Raw genomic sequence first — 13,157 nt, 5'->3', positions numbered from 1 at the left:
CACTACTTTCGTTTCTCGCCGCCTTTGACCTAGTTATTTCCCCATCTCCTCCTACCCATGAGGCGGGCAACCAACTGGACCTGATCTTCACCAGAGGCTGCTCTATTGCTAACCTGTCTGTCACTCCTCTTTCCAGTGAAAAGGGTAAGAAACTCTCTGATCACTACTTCATGTCCTACTCTCTCTCTCTCTCCTCTCCCCCCTCACAGCCCCTCCCTACCCACATGATTTCCTCACGTCACAATCTTCGCTCACTTTCCTCCACTGATCTTTCCTCTTCTGTTCTCTCTGCTCTCCCTGCCCCTGAATCCTTTGCTCTTCTATCCCCTGATACCGCCACAGATCTTCTTTTCTCTACTCTATCCTCTTCTCTCGACCATCTCTGTCCCCTCACCACCAGGCCTGCACGCCAAACTCCACCTGCCCCCTGGTTGTCGGACTCAGTGCGGACTGAGAGACGGAGCCTGAGAGCGGCTGAGCGCAAATGGAGAAATGGCAACCTCCCGGAGGACCTTCTCACCTTCCAATCTCTCATTTCTACTTTTTCCTCCTCTCTATCAGCTGCTAAAGCTGCTTTTTTCTGCACTAAAATTCAGGCTTCTGCTTCCAACCCTAAAAAACTCTTTGAAACTTTCTCCTCTCTCCTACAACCACCACCCCCTCCTCCCTCCTCGTCCCTCCTCCCTGACGATTTCGCCAACTTCTTTGACAAGAAGGTGAACGATATCCGATCCTCCTTCCCTCCTCCCCCGGCTGGTGCCCTGCGCACTACCCACACCCGTCTGCCTGCCACCCCCCCCTCTCTACCTTCATCTACTCCTCTTCCCCCCCCCATCCCCTCTCTATCCCACTTCTCTCCCCTCTCCCCTAACGAGGTCCTTCTCCTTGTTACCTCTAGCCCCCACCTCATGCTCTCTGGACCCGCTCCCATCCACTCTGTTGCAGTCTATTGCACCTGAACTTCTTCCCTTCTTAACCCACCTTATTAACACCTCTCTGACATCTGGCTACTTTCCCTCTACTTTCAAGACTGCCAGAGTCACCCCCCTCCTGAAGAAACCGACACTTGACCCCTCTGAGATCAAGAACTACAGACCGGTTTCCCTTCTATCCTTCCTATCTAAAACTCTCGAACGTGCTGTCTTTAAACAACTGTCCTCCTATCTCCACCAGAACAACCTCCTGGACTCCAACCAGTCTGGTTTCAAAGTGGGTCACTCGACAGAGACTGCCCTGCTGGCAGTGACGGAGTCGCTCCATGCCGCTAGAGCGAACTCTCTCTCCTCCGTCCTGATACTCCTGGACCTGTCTGCAGCGTTCGACACGGTGAACCATCACATCCTCCTCTCCACCCTCGAGGGGATGGGTGTCTCAGGCTCTGCACTCTCCCTGTTTGCATCCTACCTGACGGGTCGCTCCTACCAGGTGATGCTGAGAGGGTCTGTGTCAGAACCACACAGGCTCACAACTGGGGTTCCCCAAGGCTCGGTTCTGGGTCCTCTTCTTTTCTCTCTCTACACTACATCTCTGGGTGCTGTCATCCACTCCCATGGCTTTTCCTACCACTGCTATGCCGATGACACCCAGCTGATCCTCTCATTCCCCCCCTCTGATACCCAAGTGGAGGCACGCATTGCTGCTTGTCTGGCTGACATCTCGGCGTGGATGTCGACAAACCACCTGAAGCTCAACCTGGACAAGACCGAGCTGATGTTCCTCCCGGGGAAGGGCTGTCCGCACCGAGACATGGCCATCACCATTGATAATGCTGTGGTGACCTCAACTCGGACTGCGAAAAATCTGGGTGTGACCCTGGACGATCAACTGACGTTCTCGGCAAACATCGCATCAGTGACAAGGTCCTGCAGATTCCTCCTCTACAACATCAGGAGGATTCGCCCCTTCCTCACGGAGAAGGCAGCCCAGGTGCTCATCCAGGCTCTCGTCATCTCCCGCCTGGACTACTGCAACTCCCTCCTTGCTGGTGCTCCGGCATCTGCCATCAGACCTCTGGAGCTTGTTCAGAAAGCTGCGGCTCGTCTGGTGTTCAACCGCCCCAAGTTCTCCCACACAACCATCCTTCTCCGTTCTCTACACTGGCTCCCCGTAGCGGCCCGCATCCAGTTCAAAACCCTGGTGTTAGCCTATAGGGCAGTGAAAGGAACAGCTCCTTCCTACCTCCGGGCTATGGTCGATGCCTACACCCCTGCCCGACCACTTCGGTCTGCCACCTCGGGGCGACTGATTGCCTCGTCACTCAAGGGTCCTTCTGGCCGATCCACACGGTCACGACTCTTTTCTGTTCTGGCCCCACAGTGGTGGAATGAACTCCCCACTGATGTTAGGACAGCAGAGTCACTGCCCATATTTCGCCGCAGGTTGAAAACCCACCTCTTCAGGAAACACTACCCTTCCTCTCTGCCTGACCTACTTGTTGTTAACTAGTTGTACGAACGCTTGTTTTCTATTGTTGTATTGTTTATTGGATCTTGTTTAGTCGATACACTTAATTGTTTTAGCTCATGCTCATTTGATTTAGCTATTTTGTCTCATCTGTTTAAGGAAATAGGTAGCTGATATATTGCACTTTTACCTTAGCGCTAGGTATACTCTTGGTTGCTTGTTTTTGCAGAAAATGCACTAAAGACTTCTGGTGATTAGTAGTTTTTGTTCCCTACCTATGTTGAATACACTTATTCAACATAGGTAAGTCGCTTTGGATAAAAGCGTCTGCTAAATGACTGTAATGTAATGTAATGTAATGTAATGTTGTGATATTAGCCCATGCACAGTACATCTTAGTCTATGTACTTGAACTTGAGATACAGTGTACTTGATATGTATTGTGTACTGCCGGTACTGTAGCATTCTTTATAGATAGGCTACGAGAGACATCTAGGCGACAGCAAGGTCAGCCTTGCTGCAGTAGGCACGTTCTTCTGTCTCATATCTTATTGTTACGTCATTATGATCCAGCACTATATATGTTTCATGTTTGTGTAATAAACTTTGTGAACCTTAGCGTGATACTGTCTCGTGTCTCGTTAATTTGTTCTCCCGGGTACCCGCCGGCCGCCGCCGCAGTCGCCGTACCAAAGTAATACTTCAACAGGATTGTCACACACCACCCAGCCTGCACACACTACCTGTCTGTCAACCCAGACGAGGGTCCCGTACTTAGATTACAACAGGCACCGTCGAGCAGGACCTGTTCAAGTTTGTCATCGTCCCTTCCCCGGCGGTTTACGTTGACATCCTGACCACATCGGCCCCCCAACAACACGCCGTCGTGTCCTTCTCAGCTGTCTCTTCCCCAATGACGCCACTGACCAAAGTGATCACCAGCTCCTCCCAACACTATGATGGACTCTTGGATTCAGAGAGTTGCATAGTCGAGCAGGACATGCTGGATGGAGGCCAGTACGTCGTCCAGAGCTTCATGGAGGAAGGGAGCTATGGGATGGTGGCCAAAGCCATCAAAACGCGTACACATGACAAGGTGGCCATCAAGATAATAAAAAAACGCTCCAATTACGATGAAGTGGCAGAACACGAGGTGAGCATGGCTTTGAGAGTTTTGGCATGGTTTAGTACCTGTCTAAATAATACGACCAATGATGATTTCTAATACCTGTCTCTAAATCTGTCTTCTTGAATTTGCAGATGACCATGTTGCGAAAGCTGCAAGTCCTGGACCCAGACGCGTGTGGAATAGTGAGATATTTCGACAGCTTTGTGCATAACGGATTTAAGTGCATGGTGTTTGAGTCTCTGGATGTTGATCTCCTGGAATTCGTGGAAGGGAGAAATAATCCAATGTCCATGACGGAGATGAGGCCCATCATACAGCAGGTATGAGTTTGAAATGTGATACAAAAACAAAACATTTGGTTAAATTTCACACCACCTTGTGTTGCACATATTCATATTAATCATGGTCTTTATTCTGGACTTGCAGCTTGCCATTGCACTCCAGGCCTTGAAGGGCATCGGTCTGATCCACACAGACATAAAAATGGAGAACATCATGATGGTGAACCAACGAGAAAAACCCCTCAGAGTCAAACTCATTGACTTTGGTCTGGCCGTTCCTGCCTCCGAGACCAAGCAATGGAGGATTGTGCCAAATCTTGAGTATAGGTATGTGTGCTACATTTATGTGTTGAATTGTATTTATCCTGGCCTTATCTGCTCTCCAGAAAGAACAAGAATTGTTATACAGTTATTATACCGCTAACATTCTGTTATTTTAAAACCCACAGAGCACCAGAAGTATTCCTGGGTCTCCCGCTCACAGAGGCACTTGACATGTGGTCACTGGGCTGTGTCGTGGCCAATGTGATGCTGAGCCGGCATTTATTCCATGGAAAGACTGAATATGATTTGGTGAGTAATCTACAGATGCACATTACAACACGCATTCTTAAGTGATCACACATGATTATGTGAAATATATCCTGGTGTTTTTTTCTGCAGGTTCAATCCATCTTCTTGACACTTGGTATGCCAGAGCAATCTCTCTTGGATGCTGGAAAAACAACCTGCAGCTTTTTCATTCAGGACGACGATACATGGAGATTCATGGTATGACACACACACACACACACACACACACACACATTTCAATTTCTTTATTTGAGTCCACATTTATAAAATACATTATCAAGGGCACAAATATTTTCAGTTGCTTCTGATATCCCACGCACTTGAAACATCATGTGCTTTAGTCCAAACAAGCCCTAAATGTACAGAATATACAACACATGAACTTAATCACAGCCAACATTGGTCACTTCAGTCTGTCATATTACCGACACCGAAAGTGAATCATGGGTACAAAAAGCACCTTCTCCTCCAAATAGACCGACTGCCTATAATGGAGGAGATTGAACAGTATGTTGCAAGCTGCTTTGCCTTACACTTGGACAGCCCTATAATCCTCAAGCCTCTGACCACTAGCCTGTGGACATGGCCCAGGCTGCCAAATATAAAAACAATGAGCTGACACGTATATCCCAGTTGTATAATGGCCTGTACTAATGGTTGATATTTTACTTGTTTAGTAAGGAAAGCTTCCTCTAAACTTGAATCAAAAGCACAGCCAACTTCCAATAGAAAAGCCTCTCTTCTGTTCTCGTCAATTATAATGACATCTGGTGTATTTGCAGTTATGTTTGCAAATACGGTTGGGTCATTGCATTGAAACATTTCTGGTTTCACACAGGAATTTTTGTGAAACACAACAGAGGAATTAAACATAGGTGACACATCTTTGGCAATAATGTTCACAATTCTGTCATGCCTGGCTATATACAGTCCTTTGTAAATATTACAGCCGTTTAATATATGAGACATAGACTCTATGGTCTGATGCTGTCCATGGTGTAGACAGTGAGGGTCATGATTATTGGGATACCAGATGGATAGATTCAGTTTGGTTGGCAGCACTTGGAGGCGTGCCTTTACTGTGAAGATGAGAATGTCCTCATCAATCGCTGCGTTTTTTAGAATTGAGTGGGACACAGAGTGATCAGCTGATTGGAGGCACGCAAGCTTCCCTTGCAGCCGTAGTCCTGTCCAGCGTCGTTTTCTATGCTGCTCTCTGAGCGCTAGAAGATGCGCACGCGCGCCGTTGTTAGGGAGCGCGCTTGCTGTTCCGTCGTCGCGGCTTACTGTTGCGCGAGCGTTGATTGACAGGTCAGTGATCACGGATTCAGAGACGTGCACCGTCTCGTTGTCCGCTCCTTTCCACTCCAAAGAGACACCAGTCCAGTTACACAGATCGTTCAGATCAGGCCAGTCAGAGTTTACACCAAAACCAGTTGCGTTGGTATCCAATTTACCACTGGGCTTCTTTTTGAACCCGAGGAAGCTGGGGGGGGTCTCTTGTTTTGGGGACCTTGCGTCGCTCCAGATCGAGAATTAGCGAGGCTCTGGCGAGCTCTCTGACTGCCCGATCGTCACTGTTAAGCATGTTTAATAGGTGGGAAAGGCGTGTGGATATATATGTCCATTCAATGTCCGGTACCCCGAGCCCTCCCTCCCGTTTACTGTGGAATATGAAGTCACGGGTTGTGTGTGTACTCAGGCCAAACCATTCTCTCACTCGCTGTACAGTTTTGTTGTTTAAGTCATACAGTACCTTCTTTGGTATATGAACATTGGAAAATAGATGTTGTATTTTGGACAGGGCGATCTGCCCAATCGCTTCCAGCTTCATAACCAGTGGGAGAGGAGAGGAGTTTATCAGGTCTAGCCTGGCCGTGTAATCTGACGCAATCTCGTCCACTTGCGCTGTCCACTCCCCGGCGACATTACATTTGTGTCCGAGGTAGCTGTAAGTTTCGTGGCGTGCAAAGACTCTGATTGGTACATTGTTTATTGTAAATGATGGGATTTTGTCTGATTTGGCATGATGACATGACATGTGGTCACTGGGCTGTGTCGTGGCCAATGTGATGCTGAGCCGGCATTTATTCCATGGAAAGACTGAATATGATTTGGTGAGTAATCTACAGATGCACATTACAACACGCATTCTTAAGTGATCACACATGATTATGTGAAATATATCCTGGTGTTTTTTTCTGCAGGTTCAATCCATCTTCTTGACACTTGGTATGCCAGAGCAATCTCTCTTGGATGCTGGAAAAACAACCTGCAGCTTTTTCATTCAGGACGACGATACATGGAGATTCATGGTATGACACACACACACACACACACACACACACACACACACACACACACACACACACACACACACACACACACACACATACACAGAGAGACAAACATTGTTCTTCATTCAAATCACTGAAACTCTAACTTTTTGTTTATTTATGTACTTTGTCTAGAAACCGGAGGAGTATTCCGCAGTGGTAGAGTTTGGAGCAGAAGATGAAGACCTCTTCTTGGACGATAACTGCTCCCTGGAAGAAGTGTTCGCCTCCCTGTGTGACGATGCTGATGAAAGCGGCAACGCGTGGGTCTTCATGGACCTATTGAAACAAATGCTTCATCTGGATCCAGAGGAGAGGATAACACCTGACCAGGTGTTGGACCATCCCTTCATCACCACCAAGCCAAGTCCCACCAAACCACTGCATCGTAGCAAGTCCACACAATAGTGTGCGATCTTGAGGTGGAGGTTTTTGTTTTGAAGAACAATTAGAACTTTCGACCGAATCAATGGAGAGATTACACTCCACTGCTGTTGCACTGGTACTATCACGTACAGTGATATTTCTCCCACCTGTACAAGAGACTGCATTGATATCTCTGCTGCTACTCATTGCTGCTGCAAATCTTTCTCTGTACTTGTGCAAGAATTTGTCAAATTTGACCATGCATACTTGATATTGTAACTTGGACATTGTATATTGGACCATGCAGCTTATAGTATATAAGACATTTTATATTAGACATTTTATATTTATATTAGACATTGTGGCACAAGTGAGGGTTGTGATGTGGTCAAATGTGGTCAGTGACACAGAAAAGACCAGGTGTTTCTTCAACCCTCTGCCAGTTCTCTGGTTTCTGTTTCACATCATTGTCTGCATTCCAACTGAGAGAGAAGAAATTAGCATATTAATGCATTGCATAAATGTTTTTGTGATCTATTTTGTAAGCCCAAATCGTAAGCATGATTGAAATAAAACTTGTTGAAGGAAACATTGTGTACTTTCTTATTGTGGTACAGCCTGTGGTTTCATAGTTTCTTTAAGACGCATAACTGTTGCTTAATTATATTTCATTATAAGGGATATTTATTGGTTAATTTTAATGTGTATTATATCAGCTTCACAAACACCTGCACATCCAAGTATCTGTTAAAATCATCAAATTTCATCAGATATAACAGATTTAACAGATTTTTGAGAAAACATTGAGGACTATAATTTTTATTTTTAAACTTGTTTTTATCCAGGGTATAGTTTCACTGAGCACCAGGCCCAGAATTCCGTCATTTTAGGGGCAAGGCCTTTTATTTAATTATTTATTATATGATAACCAGTGACCATTCACATGGTTTAATCTCTGCATTTGAATTTGTTATTGTTCACAATGAGGCATCAGCCATCATCATTTAGATTTCAACCTTGATAGACTAGACTTGAGTATAGTCCGGGAGCCGTGGGGGTGAACGTGGTTTCAACTGATTCTTGTAGCTTGGGGTCACCTCTTAAGAATTCAAGAGGGTGCCCGGTGATATCCCTTGTGCATTTTTAGTTATTAACCCCTTAATGTCCAAAACACAAAAAATCCACCCAAAATAGAGTTTTATGATATTGCATGCAAGATACTTGATCTGAATACATCAAATTAGCTTTCTACAGTGTTCATGAATGTGGATATGCACAGTGTATTTCATTTATGATTAATGCATTATTAATAAATGCATAATAACCCCTTCATGTCCGAAAACCCTCAAATCCCATAAAATCTATATCTTTTGAGATCTAAATGCATCAAATGTGTTTCTGGAGTGTTTATCCATGAATGTGGATATGTACAATATTTGATTTAAGAATAGGGCATGTTTTTATATTAGCCCCTTCATGCTTAAAACGGAAAAATCCCATAAAATACAATAATCAATGTAAATGCATTCTAAAAAAATGCTTATTTGGAAGTGGTCATGTCCACCACATCTCTTTTCTTATGAATTAATTATTTCAGGCCTGTCATGAGCATTCTACACCAAAACATCAACAGAACATTATGTGAATGACTATGTACACAGGTTTTCGCTCTTACTTACAGCCACACTTTATAATCTTCAGGTAGTGGTAGGGCTCAGTGACCTGATAGATCTGTGTATTTCCATTCAAACTACTCTGGGTCCCATGCTGGTGGAAGATGCCTGGAGAGAGAGCCACACCCGGCCAACAGGGAAGTGCGAAAAACCTGCCGGCCAGGTGCAGCAAACCAGTGCTGACCACACCCCAGCGACCGCCGTGCCCAGGGCACCCCCCGCGGACCCACCCACTGTCCTTTCTCTCCTGCCAGAACTAGCAGGAAGCTCTCTCTGCCTTGTGTGTTCTTGGGGGATATTAGGCACTGAGAGGCCTCCTGCCTAGTGTCCTCCTACGTCTCACCAGACTGTTCATCTGTGCGGTGTGCATGTTTGTTTGATTGATTGAAATATTTATTAACAGTTTGCAGAATTACAGTACATTTCAAGCACAAACTCAATACAAAGGCTGTTAACTGTGAGTGGACGACCCAATTAAGCATTACACTTGTTTACAAGAGGGTCCACCATGTTCAATTCATCAAAACATTAGAGACGTACAAATAGACACTTCTATATAGACAAAGAACAGAACAGGAATTCATCATAATGGAGGTAAAAAGGGAAAAGAAACATATACAGATATCCTTTGTTTGTTTGCCTTGGAGGAGCTGCTTTGGGTCCCCAAGTCGGCTCCGTGGCCGTACCTTGAGTTGGCTGTGTGGCCGTGACCGTCTCTTGTGTTGTCCTTGCGTTGGGTCCCCAAGTCGGCTCCGTGGCCATACCTTGAGTTGGCTGTGTGGCCGCGACCGTCTCTTGTGTTGTCCTTGCGTCCGTGTTTGGGGGATTCAGATTTTACGGGGGCCAGTTTCGAATTGCAGCCATCCGTAGGTGCCCTTTGAGAGCGGTTTTGAAGGAGTCAAGGGATTTGCATGTCTTAATTTAGTCCCTTGTTTGTGCCGAATCTGGGTTGTACATGGTTCGTTGCACTCCCTCTGGTGTTGTGGGTGTGGACAGTATCTAGACAGATGCATTGCAAGATGCTGTACTCTGTCGTCGACCCTAAGCCATTCCAGCCTGTCGAAGTGGGCAGGGGTGAGGTGGGTTCGGGGGGCGAGGCCAAGTAGGAGCCTGACCAGTTTGTTTTGGGAAGTCTGGAGCCTAGTTTTAAGGGCCTTTGAGGTGCTGTGGTACCAGGAGGTGCATGCATAGTCAAAGAAACTTTGTACAAGGGCTCCTGTTAAGGTCTTCAAGGTGTTTTTGTTGACCAGTGAGGAGATCCTGTAAAGGAATCTTGTTCTTTGGTTGACCTTTTTGATTATGTTGGTGGCCATTTTATCACCGGAAAGATTAGCCTCCAGGATGGAACCTAGGTAGGTAATTTCATCTTTACGTGTGATAACATTGTCACCCACTCTAACCAAGAAGCCATTTGCCTTGCTGAGATTACTATTAGAGCCAAAGAGAATGGATTCAGTTTTTCCCAGGTTTAAAGATAGTTTGTTATCAGCGAGCCAGGTGCATGCAGATTCTACCGAGTTCAGAGCTGAGGGCCTTTTCAACCTGCAGTTTCTTCCTGTCCGAGACTAGCAGTGCCGAGTCATCTGCGGACAGGAACAAGTTGCAGTCACAAGCTGAAGTCATGTCGTTAACATATATTAGGAACAGTAAAGGCCCTAGTATGCTTCCTTGTGGAACGCCACAGCTCACTGGGAGGGGGGGGACAGTGTTCCATTCACCACCATGTGTCCGTCCTTGTCCACACTTGGCTTTACTCTGGTGTATTTGTATCTTAACATTCTCAATGAATGATTGATGTGTTGGTGGTAGTAGTGCAGCTATAGGTTTGAAGTAGATGCATGTCCTTTCCCACATTCTTTTCTCCCAGGCTAGTAGTCTAGTTTCCTCCATAGTTTCCTTAAGGGAACAGGACCTGAAGGTCCAGATGGCACTCGCCTGGAATGCCTATAGCACAAGATGAGGAGAGTGTAGTCAGACATGGGAGAAGACTTTGCAGTATCCCTGTCTCTTCCATGTCTGTCTTAATCTTGGAGCAGATGTGACAAGTCAGGTCCAAGGTCTTCCGGGTCACTTGCTTCAAGGTTATTCAAATAGGTAACCCATCCTGCACTGTGGCCATACCTCATGAAGGTGAACTCTATGAACTGTTGGTCCACCGACCATTCCATGCTCCAGCAATAGGTGATGTCACATAAAAATACCTTTGAACATGTACACTGTAGAGTTAGCACATGTAGTACATGTAGTAGAGGCCATACCATCAGATGGAGAAGGCAGTCATCTCATGTTCAGACTAGATGTCATGACAATTGACATCAGCAATTGTAATCTGACCCAATTGGGCTCACATCAGGTCCTCTGCCTCTGGAGCCTCCATCGTAGATGGAGCCTCCATCTACAATCACTCTGTAGAACATGCTCAGCCATCAACTGCAGGGCACGCACACACATTCTGAAGGAACTTCTTTCCCATTCAACATCTTGGCAAAAACATCCGACAGTCACAGAACACCAGAAAGCCCACTTTCAGCTAACAGTGAACCTACTGGCCTATATATAACAAAATCACCAAGGCATGCATAGCAGGAAAAAGTATGTATGAATTGGGGTTATTATCTGTAGCCTACAGCATTGAATTGATAATATTCATAGCTGTGATTTTCAGATGAGTATGTTTATTATTTTTGGTGGAATAGTATCTGTGTTCTATAGACCAGTATTATTTAATGGGGTCAAAGTACTCTGTCAGTTCAAAACATTGAACATCACCACATGTATGAATACATCTTGGAGAAAGTAAATTTGATGGTTTGGATTTAAGTAAATGAAATAGGCTAGCATAACCCTATTTTTGTGGGAAATGTTTGGTGGATGTTTGGTGCAAGATGCTCAAGATGGATGGCCTGAAAAGGTTAATATGCAAAGCAGATTAATTAATACAGATTAATACAGATTGTAGAATGCAAATTTGATACATTTCACTTGATTATTGTGCATACAATCTGAAAAGATTGTATGGGATTTTCGGGCATGAAGGGGTTAATATGCATGAATTAATAATACATTCATCATAAATTAAATACACTGTGCATCTCCACATTCATAAACACTGTAGAAAGCTAATTTGATGCATTTAGACTAAGTATTTAAGGACTGCAGTTTAACATGACACTTATGCTTTATTTTGTACATTTGATATTGATGTGTCTTTTGATTATTGGTCTTTGTGCACTGTGATGATCCACTGTCACTGTATATTGTACTGACTGACTTGATGTGGATCAACTGATTGTATACAGACTGATTATATAGTCATGTGTTCAAGACGGATCTGTCAGATATTTCATATTCCATCCGAATTGGCTAACATTGGCTTTCAAAGTTTGCAGGATTGGCCCGTTTTGAACAAAAAGCCTCAAATCATGAACGCAGCGTGCAATTTACGTGAAATATTTCACAGACTTTCCTACTGAGGAATATATCCCACCCTTTTCACATTGGCCTGTTATAGCGCCACCATTAGGTGGACTTTTGCAGAACACCAATTTTTGGAACAAAATGCCTCAAATCGTAAGATTGGAGACCTGTGGAGACCTGTGCCCCGAGCGGCACTTTTACTAGTTGTATCTGTGTTGCTGTGGACACACACACACACACACACACACACACACACACACACACACACACACACACACACACACACACACTGGTAAGGTAAAAGTAAAACTTCTTTGGTTCTAAACCCAATGCACCATGTCTCTGTACTGTATGTCTGTCTGTACGTACGTGTTTACGGCTGTAATCCACGCAACTCGAGAACCCACCGACTTCAAATTCGACACACGTGTTCCACACCCCCACAGGGTGTCAAGTCGGTCGGACCCACGTTGTTCAGAACCACAAAAGGCCTCTGCCCGGGCTCTGGACGGCTCTGACACAACACACACTCCATCGCGTCTGTGTCTGGGGAGCATTCTGCGACAGTAAAAGTGTGCGCCTTTGTCTGGGGAGGATTATGTATTTGTGTGTGATATTTTGTAATGCAGCGACATACCTTCACAGCTCCACTGTAAACGGCTGAGACACTCAAACAGTCTCAGATCACTAATGTGGAACCATGTCACTGTGTAATTGTTGTCAGGTTAGTGGGTGAAAAGAACACATCGAGTGACTGACAGCAAATCAAAACTAAACTGAAATTGCAAAGTCAAAATGAAATAAAAGAAAAAAGAAAAAAAAACTTTCTCAGTGGCAGTGCATTTCTTGTGCATGCTACTCTCAGAGATAACTGCATTTCATTAGCGTGCCTTTGCTATGGCTTAGTTTTCTCTGCAATGTTCTAAAAGCATTTTGTCTCACTTTATTCTTACACTGACATTCTTAAATACTTGCTACC

Source organism: Electrona antarctica (assembly GCF_951216825.1).
Source record: "Electrona antarctica genome assembly, chromosome: 1".
NCBI lineage: Eukaryota > Metazoa > Chordata > Actinopteri > Myctophiformes > Myctophidae > Electrona > Electrona antarctica.
The sequence above is the reverse complement of the archived record's forward strand: the minus strand, read 5'-3'. Positions refer to the sequence as shown.